We start from the raw sequence: 12,887 nt of genomic DNA on the forward strand, positions 1-12,887 counted from the left end.
GCAGGGGGGCGGTGTTGGACGGGGTGGGGGCGGTGTTGGACAGGGGTGGGGGCGGGCACTGGGGAGCTGTGTTTGATGTGGGTGGGGGGGGTGGGCGGGGGGCGTTATGTTCGTCAGGGTTGGAGGGGGCGGGGGCTCATGCACAATGTGCTGCTGCCTCGTCTCCTGAACGGAGAGCAGACTTTAAAAACTCCAAGCCCCAGAGGAAAGGCATTTAATTGATTAACTGAATAATCGATTATCCAAATGAAATAGTGCCTGCTTATCTCAATTGGATAATTGAGGTTCCTCTGCACTGAACTATAGAAGCAATCATCCCAACACCCCAAACGAAGCTGCATTAGAACATTATTTCAACGAGCACCACACACTGCAGTACAGAGTAACTACGCAGAGCAGAAGGAAATCATCTATACAGTGTATTCAAAAAGAACGAGTACCCAATGAACACAGTTGCCGATTTCTCACAACAAACACAAGCAAGCAGACAAAACATGTCCAGAAAGTCTAGCCACTCTCCCCTACATCAAAGACATATCGGAAATGACTGCCAGACTACTCAGACCTCTTGGCATCATGGTAGCCCACAAAACCCACCAACACACTAAAACAGCAGCTAATGAACTTGAAGGACCCTATGCAGACAACAAGCAAAATTAATTTACAAACCACCTTGCAAGAACTGGAACAAACACTACATTAGACAAATAGGCAGAAAACTAGCTACCAGGAAACATGAATATCAACTAGCCACAAAAAGACATGACCTACTCTCACTAGTATGAGAAAGGATACCGATTTGACTGGGACAATGCATCCATCCTAGGACAAGCCAAACAGAGGCACGCAGGAGAATTCCTAGAAGCATGGCATTCCAACCGGAACTTTATCAACAAACACATTGACTTGGATCCCATTTACCACTCGCTGAGAAAAAGAACAGAAAATGACATTACCACATGGAATGACATCACCAATCCAAGGAAACCTAAACACATAAATAGAAAGTGGGCCATGCCACCAGTAATTCACCCGGAGGTTCACTGATGATGTTACCTGGGATGGTGACAAAACGTCTGAAAATGAACCTTCCAGCTCAGCTGTAAGTAGGCCAATTTCTGAGAAGTCCAAAATCATTGGGGCAATAATAGTTGGGAATTTCAATATCAAAGCAAGGTTAAAGGCCATAGAATTCTTTCAGGAGAATGTTTTTAGAATGTACATAACAGGTTCCACAAGAGAAAGGACAAGTTTGGATTTAGATTTTGTGGCTGAAGTTGGACAGGTAGAGAGGCTATCAGTGGGAAAGCTTTTTGGTGGCATTGCTCATAATCCACTTACATTTACTGTCGGTAAGAAAATGCAGAGTAAGAGTTTTCAACTGGGGAAACATCATTGTTACAAAGATATACTAAGATATGATTTTGCCAAAGTGGACTAGAGTCATAGAGACTTGACAGCATGCAAACAGGTCCTTCAGCCCATCATATCCAGACTAGTCATCAAATATCTATTTATTCTAATCCCATTTTTCATCACTTGGTTCAAAGTCTTGTGTGCTATGCCAGTTTACATGCTCATTCAAATAGATTTTAAATGTCTTTCAGGCAGTGAATTCTGAATAATTATTTCTGTTCTTTAAAATTGTGCTCCTAGTTATTGACCACTCTATGAAAGGGAAAGCCTTCTCTCTAACTATGCTGCCTATGTCCCTCAGAACTTGGTACACCTCAATCAGATCCCACTCTCAGCCTTCTCTACTCTCAGGAAAATGATGCTAGCCCACCTTGACTAAAAACAAAAATTCCAGATACGAGAAATCTGAAACAAAAACAGAATTAGCTGCAGAAACTCAGTATGTTTGGTTGCATCTGCACAGAGAACGTTGTCAAGAAGGGTCACTGGAACAGAATGTTGACTCTGCTTTCTCTTCACAGATACTGCCAGTTTCTGCTGAGTTTCCAGCTATTTCTGTTTTGTCCCAGCCTATCTAGTCTGTCTTTGTAGTTATATAGATCCTACTCAGGCATCATCTTGGTGAATCTCTTCTACACCCTGTCTGCTGCAATCACATCTTTTCTATGGAGTGGTGACCAGAACAGTACACAGTACACAGTACACCAACTGTAGCCTAACTAAAGTTATATACAGGTCCATCATGATGTCTTTGCTCTTGTATTCAATGTCTTGACAAATAAAGACAGGGAGAATGAGGGGAGATCAAATAAGGTAATTGAGATGATAAAAAGTGTGGCTAAAATAGACGTGGAGCTGATGTTTTCTCTTGTGGGGCATTCTAGGTTGAGAGGTCATAGTCTTCGGGTAAAGGGGTAGGAAATTGAAAACAGAGTTGAGGAAAAACTATTTCTCTGAAAGGGTTGTGAATCTATGGAATTCACTAACCCAAAGTGCGGTGCATGCTGGGACAGTGAGTAAATTTAAGGAGTTAGACAGATTTTTAATTGGCAGTGGGTTGAAAGGATAAGGAGAGAAGGCAGGAAAATGTGCATGAGGGGCATATCAGCCATGATTAAATAACGGAGCAGACTCAATGGGCAGAATGGCCTAACTCTGCTCCTATATCTTGTCTTATGAATACCATGTGCATTTTTACCCACCTTATCTGTGTGTCCTGCTACCTTCAAAGATCTGTGGACATGTTAACATAGGTCTCTCTGATCCTTTGAACTACCTAGGGTCCTACCATTCAGCCTGTGCTTCCTTGCATTGTTAATCTTCCCAAAATGCATGACCACGCACATTTTTCAGGGTTAAATCCCATTTCCAGGTTAAATTCCCTGGTTCTGACCAACATATTTAGAAACTAGAAACAGCCAGGTTCAACAACTGAATAAGTAGATGTCCTTGTTATTGCAGACCTTCGGTCTCAGAGACTGTGAACAGAAACAGAAGGGAGAAGAGAGAGAACAGCAGATGCAAGCAGCAGGGATAAGATTGTTGTGTGTTAGCCATCAGACAGAATACTGATGGCAACTGATCCTCTAGTCAAAGAGAGGGAACAGCAGAGATTTTTTAGCTCAAAGATTTATCTCAGTGTTGCTCGGAGAAGGGATTATTGGGGTGAACTGTGTTGCTGTCGCATTGTTAAATGGGGGAAAACAATTTTTGACAGAAACAAGATGTTATGACTCAGCAAATTGGGAGAATTGAATCTGTTGGAATTTGGGAATTACCTCAAACTGTTTCCAAAAAAAGGTTACAATTCCATGGAAAGTGTGCAGTAAAGTGTGGATCAATGTTAAGACATCGATGACAGTAATCCATTCTGGAGATTATTAGTTGCCTACTGTGTAATGCTTGGTAAGTAATGTTTTTAGTTTGCTTGTTAAAGTAGAACTCTTAAAAATTTGGAAACTTGTCCTGCAATTGTTTTAAGCCAGTTACTGGGAATTCAAATATCTTTCTACAAGCCTGGTTTCTGTGCGGATCATAACAAAAGACAAAGCTAATAAGGCCTATTAGGGCACCCAAACAAAAGTGTGTGGAGAAGGAAAAAAATAGCATGGTTCCTAATGAATACTATCCCTTTGTCTTTGTAAAGAATGGGGACAGTAAAGATATTGTAGTTAAGGAGAAATATTGGACGATATTGAATGGCATAAACCTGGTGAAGGACTAAAAGATATTTGTTTTTATTCACTCAAATGACCTGAATGTCACTGTCTGAAATTATAATGTATTGCCCATCCCTAGTTCCTCTTGAGAAAATTATCTGCCTTCTTAACCGACCGCAGTCCACGCGATATAAGTACACCTCAATACTGTCAGGGAGGGAGTTCCAGGATTTTGTCCCAGCGACACTGAAATGTTATATATCTACTGATTTTTTTTAACAGTGTTATGTTTCCAAGTCATTATTGAAAGTGGCTTGGAGGTGAAATTATATTTCCATGTATCTGCTGCCAAAAATTGTGGTGCTGGAAAAGCACAGCTGGTCAGGCAGCACTCAAGGAGCAGGAGAATCAATGTTTCGAGCATAAGCTCTTCATTAGGAAAGTATCTAGATGGAAGTAGTCTTGGGTTTGCTTTCTATGGAATGTTGGTGAATTCCTGCCATGCACCTTATAGATGAAACACACTGCTGCGACTGAACATCGGTGACCAGGGAGTGGATGCCTGTGGATGTGGCTTTGTCCTGGATGGTGTCAAGCTTCTTGAGTGTTGGTGGGGCTGCACACATCCACACAAATTAGGACTTTTCCTTCACATTCCTGATTTGAGCTCTAGCTTTGGGAGTCACGAGAGAATCACATGCTGCAAGGTTTCTAGCCCCAGCCCACTGTATTAATATGACTAGTCCAGTTGAGTTCTGGTCAATGCCAACTCCCAGGATATTGATAGTAGGGGGATTCAGCGATAGTTACACCATTGAATGCCAAAAGTGATGGTTAGATTCTTTCTTATTGGAATTGGTCATTGCATGACACTTGTGTGGCCAGTGTTATTGGTCTATTGTCAGTCCAAAGCTGAATATTATCCATTTGTTTCTGTATTTGAACATGGACTGCTTCAGTATCTAAGGACTTATAAATGGTCCTGAATATTGATGATTGCGCAATGAACATTTCACTTTTGAAGTCATGATGATGTCATTGATGAAGAAGCTGAAGATGGTTGGGCCTAGGACATTACCTGAGGAACTTCAGCAGAGATATCCTGGAGCTGAAATGATTGACACAAGCAATCACAACCATCTTTCTTCGTGTTATGTGGTGTGGGGTGGGCGGGGGCGCGGAGTTCCTCACTTTTTCTCCTTTCTTTATGCTGCATATGACGCAAAACATCAGAGATGATTTCCATTGATTCCAGTTTTGTTAGGGCTCCTTAGTACCACACTCAACCAAATATGGTCTTGTTGTCAATGGCAATCGCTCTCTTTTCTTCTGTCGGATCACCTGAATGTTTTTAGGGTCATAGGATTTGCTGTATTCAGTGCCTTCAGCCAATTCTTGATATCAGAAGGAGTAAATTGACTTGGCATCTGAGGTACCGGGGACGTCTGGAGGAGGACAAGATGGATCATCTATTCAGCACTTCTGGCTGAAAATTATTGCAAATGCTTCAGCCTTATCCCTTACACTGATGTGCTACATTCCTTAACATTAAGTATGGGCCCTCCTTCTCCAAGTTGTTTAATTGCCCACTACCATGCATGGATAGGATAGGATAACAGGGCTTATATCTGAACTGTTGGTTATGGAATCCCTGAGCTTCGCATATTATTTGCCACTTCTACTGTTTGGCGCACATGTAGTCCTGTGGTGTAACACTTTTTCAAAGCATTCATTTCACCAGTTCTATATGGAATGTATCCCAGGCATTTAGGATAAGCAAAGGAGGCTTTGATCATTTTACAATCTTGTTTGCATAATATATTAAAGGACTAATTTGCCTTGCTTAAGCAAGCATAATTACAGGCCAGTCAGACTAATGTTAGTGATGGGCAAATTATTGGAAAAGTACAGAGGGGTAATATTAGTCACCATTTATCAAGAACAATCAAAGTAATTGGTTCAGGGAAAGCTGGGTCTAACTTGGTTTAATTTTTTTTAAGAGTTAACAAGGTGTGTCAATGAGAATGAGCATTTGATGCAGTTTGTGCGGACCAAGGTCCGAGGTGGTCAGACTGGTCTGAAAAGTAAAAGCTCACGGGATCCAAGAGAAAGTGGTAAGTTAGATCCAAAAAATTTCAAACTACTAAAGGAAATGGACAATTGATGATTTTGTGACTGGAAGTTTATTTCCTATGGAATTCTGTGGAGTTCAACTCTACATAGTTTGTTTTTTTGGGTTTGAGTCAGTGATTTAGAGTTAAATGTAGGTGGCACATTTAAACCACTTGTAGATTGGCCAAAAGTGACAGTCAGAGAGAAAGCTGGAGACTGTACAGGTTTTGAGTGGTTTGTCAGGTAGTCAGAAACAAGTGATGGAAGATAATCCGAGAAAGTAAGATATCATGCATTTGGATTGGGCAAAATATGCAAGGAAGTATTTTGGAGGACAGGTCCATAGATCCTTGAGGAAGCAGGATAGGTAAATAAGATGCCAAAGAAGGCATATGGAATACTTCCCTTTTTTAGCCAAGGCATTGAATTGAAGTGTCAGGTGTGGGCAAGGATGGCTGTAGATAAGCTACGGGAGCAAGGTTTTCTCACAATTGTACAAGGCAATGGTGAGACCAAATCTGGGGTGCTGTGTATAATTTGAGTCTCCAAATTTAAGAAAGGATATAATTGCATTAGAAGCAATGCAAAAAAGGTTCACTCAATTAATTCCTGGTATGATGGGCTGCATTTCCTTTACGTTTACCTGCTGTTGCACACATCTTAGACTTTAGTACATGGCAATGACTTTAGGAACTGGAAGTTAATGCAATCACACTCCAATCCACAATTATAGCTCAAGTATTATCTGCCTTTGCTAATTTGTTTGTGGTTTAGTAATAACCCAGAGATCATTAAAGATGATGTCCTGCTTTTCAATTTAGCCCCTAACTGCTCCTACACCTTCAGCAAAGCTTTTTCCCGAATCCTAACTATGCTATTGGGTTCTACGTGGACAATGGCCATTGCATCGATTGTCTCCCACCACAAATTTCTCTCCAGCGCAGAGATAATGTCCCAACCCTAACACTGGTTTCTGGATTAGTGGTGCTGGAAAAGCACAGCAGTTCAGACAGCATATGGGAGCAGTAAAATTGATGTTTTGGGCAAAAGCCCTTCATCAGGAATACAGGCAGAGTGCCTGAAGGGTGGAGAGATAAATGAGAGGAAGGTGGGGGTGGGGAGAAAGTAGCATAGAGTACAATAGGTGAGTGGGGGAGGGGATGAAGGTAATCGGTCAGGGAGGAGGGTGGAGTGGATAGCTGGAAAAGAAGATAGGCAGGGAGGATGAGTCATGGGGACAGTGCTGAGCTGGAAGTTTGGAACTGGGGTGAGGTGGGGGAAGGGGAAATTAGGAAACTGTTGAAGTCCGCATTGATACCCTGGGGTTGAAGTGTTCCGAGGCGGAAGATGAGGCGTTCTTCCTCCAGGTGTCGGGTGGTGAGGGAGTGGTGGTGAAGGAGGCCCAGGACCTCCATGTCCTCAGCAGAGTGGGAGAGGGAGTTGAAATGTTGGGCCACGGGGCGGTTTGGTTGATTGGTGCGGGTGTCCCGGAGATGTTCCCTAAAACGCTCTGCTAGGAGGCGTCCAGTGTCCCCAATGTAGAGGAGACCACATTGGGAGCAACGGATACAATAAATGATATTGGTCGATGTGCAGGTAAAACCTTGATGGATGTGGAAGGATCGTTTAGGGCCTTGGATAGAGGTGAGGGAGGAGGTGCGGGCGCAGGTTTTGCAATTCCTGCGGTGGCAGGGGAAAGTATCAGGATGGGAAGGTGGGTTGTAGGGGGAGCATGGACCTGACCAGGTAGTCACGGAGGGAACGGTCTTTGAGGAAGGCAGAATGGGGTGGGGAGAGAATGGGGTGTTCTGTGGTGGAACTGGTCCTCCTGGGAGCAGATACGGCAGAGGCGTAGGGATTGGGAATACGGGATGGCATTTTTGCAGGAGGTAGGGTGGGAAGAGGTGTAATCCAGGTAGCTGTAGGAGTCGGTGGGCTTGTAAAAAATGTCGGTGTCAAGTCAGTCGTCATTTACCAACCCTAACACTGGTCAGGCAACACAGACCACTGGACACTGCTCTTCGCTACAGAGAACAATGACTGTACTATCCACTACATTCCTATTAAATCCTCCAGCATCTGTGGCTGCCTTTACCATGGGGCCAAGGTCAATTTGCTCAGCACTGACAGGATGGGCCAAATGGCTTCATTCTGTACAATTCTGTAATCTTAACTAATGCATTTTTATCAAATATATAATGGATATCATTTTTTACTGTGTTTGAGATAAGTTTATTCCTACTATGATTCATACAATTTATTGTTAGCTACATCAGTATCTGGCATTGGCTACAAATGGTAGGTAACAGTTGGCAAATGAATGGCTGCTGAAAAGCACAAGAACCAGTCTCACATTTTCAGCTGCCAAGTTGTTTAGCACAAGTGTAATGTTTCATAATACCCAGAAATTGACAATTTTACCACATGGGTTCAACTTTACTGTGCTGCTACCACTGTGGCAAACTATTTACATATTTATCTACTCGGGATAATAATAAAAATACTCATGAAAAAGGGAGTCACACTAATTAAATTTCTCTCAATCATTCCATTTCATATTAATTATAAAGTTATGCTTTAGATTAATAATATTGAAGTGTGTTATGCTTCCTTTAGCCTCCAATTTCTGACCACACTCCTTCACTGTTCTGAAGCAAAACTGGCAACTTAACTGATTGTAGGAAGCCATGATATCCCCATTTCACAATTACACTGTTGTTAATAAATATTCATTGTTTATTTACTTTCTTAAGATGAACTGCAGCTCTTTACATGTTCAGCTCATATAACATCCAAAGAAAACCTTGTCACAAAATTGTCTCTATGCCTTGGACCCTAGTACCTCCAAATTGGTCGATATGCAGTGTACTATCAAAGTTATTTCCCTCTGTCTCAGAGACGTTTTTGATTTTGAAGTTGTGAGAAACAAAATAACCATTCATGAAATCCACTTTCTGAATTGTTTTTCATTTCTGAAACTACTTATAAAGGAGAAAAAAATGTTCAATATGTGCAGAAATTTGTAACGATTGATGAGACAAGCGATAGCTAACTTGTAAAGCACTTTCAGAGCCCAGATATTTTCTGTGGCAGTGTATCCTGGAATAACCAATAAATGGAAGAGAACTTTCTTTCACAAAGTCTTTTGCTCAGAAATTAATACACACATGTTTCACCCATTCATGTGTATCATATAATTTGAATTAATATTAATATTTGTAAGCAGTTATTTTGGGAAAATGCACACTCCTGACCCTTTAGCATCTGGAAGGACTGGGTAGGCTGAATGAAGCAGGTTGGTAGAAACAGGAATAGTGAGAATTGATGTAAAAAAAAAACAGGAAACCGCGTGAAACCAGATAAGTCTTTGTAACTGATCAATGCATTTCTGAAACTGCTGCTAACCATTTGAAAACTGCAATAAACACTTTTACCACATGAAATATGCTGAGGTTAAAAACTAATGTACAGAGTTCATTGGACTGTTTGTGTCAATACACAACTGGGAACTTTTATGGATACTGCAGAACGTTTATATGAAATCAGCTTATATTTAGTATAATTTGTTTATTCATATTTTTTAAATTTTTGAGTGCAAACAAATTCAATACAATATTTCAGTTCACGTGACACTCACTGATCATGCAATCTTTCGAGGTACGGAAGCAGCAGGCTGAGAAAGTATTGTTTGCAATATATTAATTGCTGTTGCTTGGCAGAAGAGATGAGATGGGTGTTAAATGCTCCAGCTCTTCAGAGTGATGCTCTTTTTTAAAATAGAAAAAGGAAATGTTAGGGCGCTGAACTCAATATCACCAGAGGAAACTGCTTTGTTCTAGGTGGTGTTGTGTTTCTTGAGTGTGGTTGGAGCTGCACTCATCCAGGTAATTGGAGGGTGCGCCATCATTCTGCTGACTTGTGCCTTGTAGATGCTGGGAGTCAGAAGGAAAATTACTTGCTTCTGAATTTTTACTCTCTACCCTGCTCTTGCAGCCACTGAATTGATATGACTGTTCTGTTTATATGTTCAATTCTGAAAAAGACTTGAAACGTTAACTCTGTTTCTCTTGCCACGGATGCTGCCAGACTTGTTGAGTTTCTCCAATATTTTCTGTTTTTATTTGTATGGCTGGCCCAGTTCAGTATCTGATACTTCATTAAATGATCAACTTCAGTTTTTTTGACTGAAAGAATCCTGGATCTTCAAACTAAGATACATAGCGCCTTGTGAATAGTTCCCTGTCATGTTACTTGTTGTTTTTCCTTTCAGGATGGCAAAATCTTAATACAAAAGCAATTGAGAATTGGGAGCTCAAACACTAATTGAAACGTTTGAGATTGATATAAATGGAACTAATTGCGGAATTTCAATCAGTATGTTTGCCAATTAATCACTTGAATTACCTAATGCAAATATAGTGTAAGAAATAGGATCATCTGACCCAAGGGGCAGCACTGCATTTGCTGGAGATCTGAAATAAAAATAGAAAGCGCAGGAGAAACTCAGCAGGTCTGGCAGATGTTGTAATATTTACCCTTTTACATAGTCTCTCTCACACCAACATATCTGTCCTAGGCCTGCTGCAGTATTCCTGTAAAGCCCAACACACAATCTGGAGGAACAGCACTTCATTTTTCACCGAAATACATCTTAGCCTTCAGGACTGAACATTGAGTGTACTGGCTTTGGAGCATGAGTACTGCCTTCCATTTTGGTTACAACCCCTTCTTCCCCTCCCCCAGTCGCTTTTGTTAAGCAAAGCTGACCTATTTTCTACTGTTCAAACCTAACATTAACTCCATTACTTTGCATATATATATAAAACTTTGCTACTACCATTTTCACTCTCCTTGTTTTTAGCTCTGGGCGCCCTCACCATCTGTTCTGCTCACTCCTGCACCCCTTCTGCCAACAGCATCAAAAGATGATCAGATTCCCAGTGTATTGAAAGGCAACTGAAAGACAGATTTTAATGATGCTTCAGTATTGAGTTATACTGACCTGTATTTCAACTGAGGTGGTAGTTTGGTCGGTTCTAGAATTAGTCCCACCAGGCTAGGAGGAAGGAGAAATCATGCCATAATTGTTTTATAATATGTTTGGAAACCACATTTTTCACCAATTTCAAGATAATACAGGATTGAAACAAAAACAGAAATTGCTGGAAAAAAAATCAACAGGTCTGGCAGCCATCTGGCACTGCTGAAGAAGGGTCACTGGACACGAAACATTAACTCTGCTTTCTCTCTACACATGCTGCCAGACCTGCTGAGTTTCTCCAGCAGTTTCTGGTTTTGTTTCAGATTTCCAACATCTGCAACTCTTTGTTTTTTGTTTAGTACACAATTGGGCTTGATTGTGACAACCCTCAAAGTAGGTGTGCTGCCAATTACAACCTTCAAGATACATTCGTGATTTTACTTGGTAAAATCCAATCCCCTGAAGTTAACATATTTAAATCTACCATCACCATAACAGATCAGCAAAGTTCAAGGAATATATAGCTGTTTAATCGAAGACTATTGGAATTATTACACTGGATAGCAGGAGAGATACTGTGCGGCTTCTGGCACAGAGGCATGAAAGTCCTGCCTCAGGACTCGAGTACCATTGTAGAGAGGTTGATTGCAAGTCCTTCTGATACACCAAAGGCAGCTGGTAAGAGTGGGAATGTTGCCAGGCAGGAGGCAGCAACAACATCCCTTTCTTAAAAGATTTCGAATGTAGGTCCTTACTGTAAACAGTACATCATCCTTCGAAAAGACCATGGCGTCGTAATGGCAAACCTTGGCTTGAGCAGGTATGAGAGACTTGCAAAGGTGAAACGTAATGAATGATTAATGAAGTGTAGGTTGTGGGGAACCTGATCACCTTCTGATTTTCACATGAGCAGAGTTGTCAAATTAGCCTCAGATTCTATTGCTGGGAGTAGTCTGTTTCTATGGTTTTTACAAATCGTCGATGAAGTACAAACTGAAAAGCTGATTGGTGGGTGCTGGCCACATTAGGTGGCTCTATTTTAGTGAACTATATGTGGCATAATGGCAGTGTCTCTACCACACGGCCAGAAGGTCCAGGTTCAAGTCTCACCTATCACAGAGGTTGTTCATAACATGTCCCAGCAGGTTGTTATAAAAATGAAACTTAGATTTTGCATGAATCTGATCCTGAATTACTAAAGTAACAACAAGCAAGTAAGGTTATATGTTGCTTTATAGCTTATTGCATTTCCAAAATGACAGGATATGAATCAGGAAAATTACAAACAGTAATGAAATATTTCACTCAAATACTATGATAATATTTGTATTTTAAACAGTTTACATTAATAGCTATTTTGATCATGAACTATTAGCACAAGTGTGCCATCTAGTGGGTCATCACAATATTTTATTAGATTACATGAAATTTAATGCTACCAAAGTAAACAGAATTAACAATAGTGGCTTGCAAAATTTTCAAGCTGGATTTTTATTTAAACATGATATGTGGAATCTGTCTGTGTTAACAATAAAATGTACTCCTAACCATAATGTTACTTGTACAGTGACAATAAAATGTTTATCATACAAGACCACGCAAGTATATGCTAACTGAATTTTGCTGCAAAGGACTGATGCCCGAAACGTCGATTCTCCTGTTCCTTGGATGCTGCCTGACCTGCTGCGCTTTTCCAGCAACACATTTTCAGCAACAATCATATCACTATCAGGCTTGGTGGGATGCTTCTTTCTTGTACTCAGAACTTGCTTGAACTCATTATGGCAATTTAAGTAAATGAAGTAGCAAGGAAAGAAAAAACAGAATGTAAGAAACTCATCATACAAAGATCAAAATGGAAACATCTTTTCAAAGTGATCTAAAACAATATGCATCCACCACAACCGAGAAAGACAAACTTTCGAGTAATATTGATAGGCACGAGGACCATGAACTACATTCCTTACTTGCTGAATACTCGCCTCCAGTAGATTCCCAGGTCTTTCAGGGATTCTTGGCCCTAACTCTCAAAGTAAGTATTGCCTCAGGTCTGTTCAGTTTAAGGGATTATGACAGCTCCATCATTTTCCCAAATATCCCATAGGGTGAAGGTGGAAGATGTCTAAATATGCATGTTTTCTGCTAGAATATTTACAATTAAGCACAAAATTGGCCGAGTACATAAAAGGGAATTAAATTATCTGTCATGCTTAGTGTAT

The sequence above is a fragment of the Chiloscyllium punctatum genome, chromosome 39 (assembly GCF_047496795.1).
Source record: "Chiloscyllium punctatum isolate Juve2018m chromosome 39, sChiPun1.3, whole genome shotgun sequence".
Lineage (NCBI taxonomy): Eukaryota > Metazoa > Chordata > Chondrichthyes > Orectolobiformes > Hemiscylliidae > Chiloscyllium > Chiloscyllium punctatum.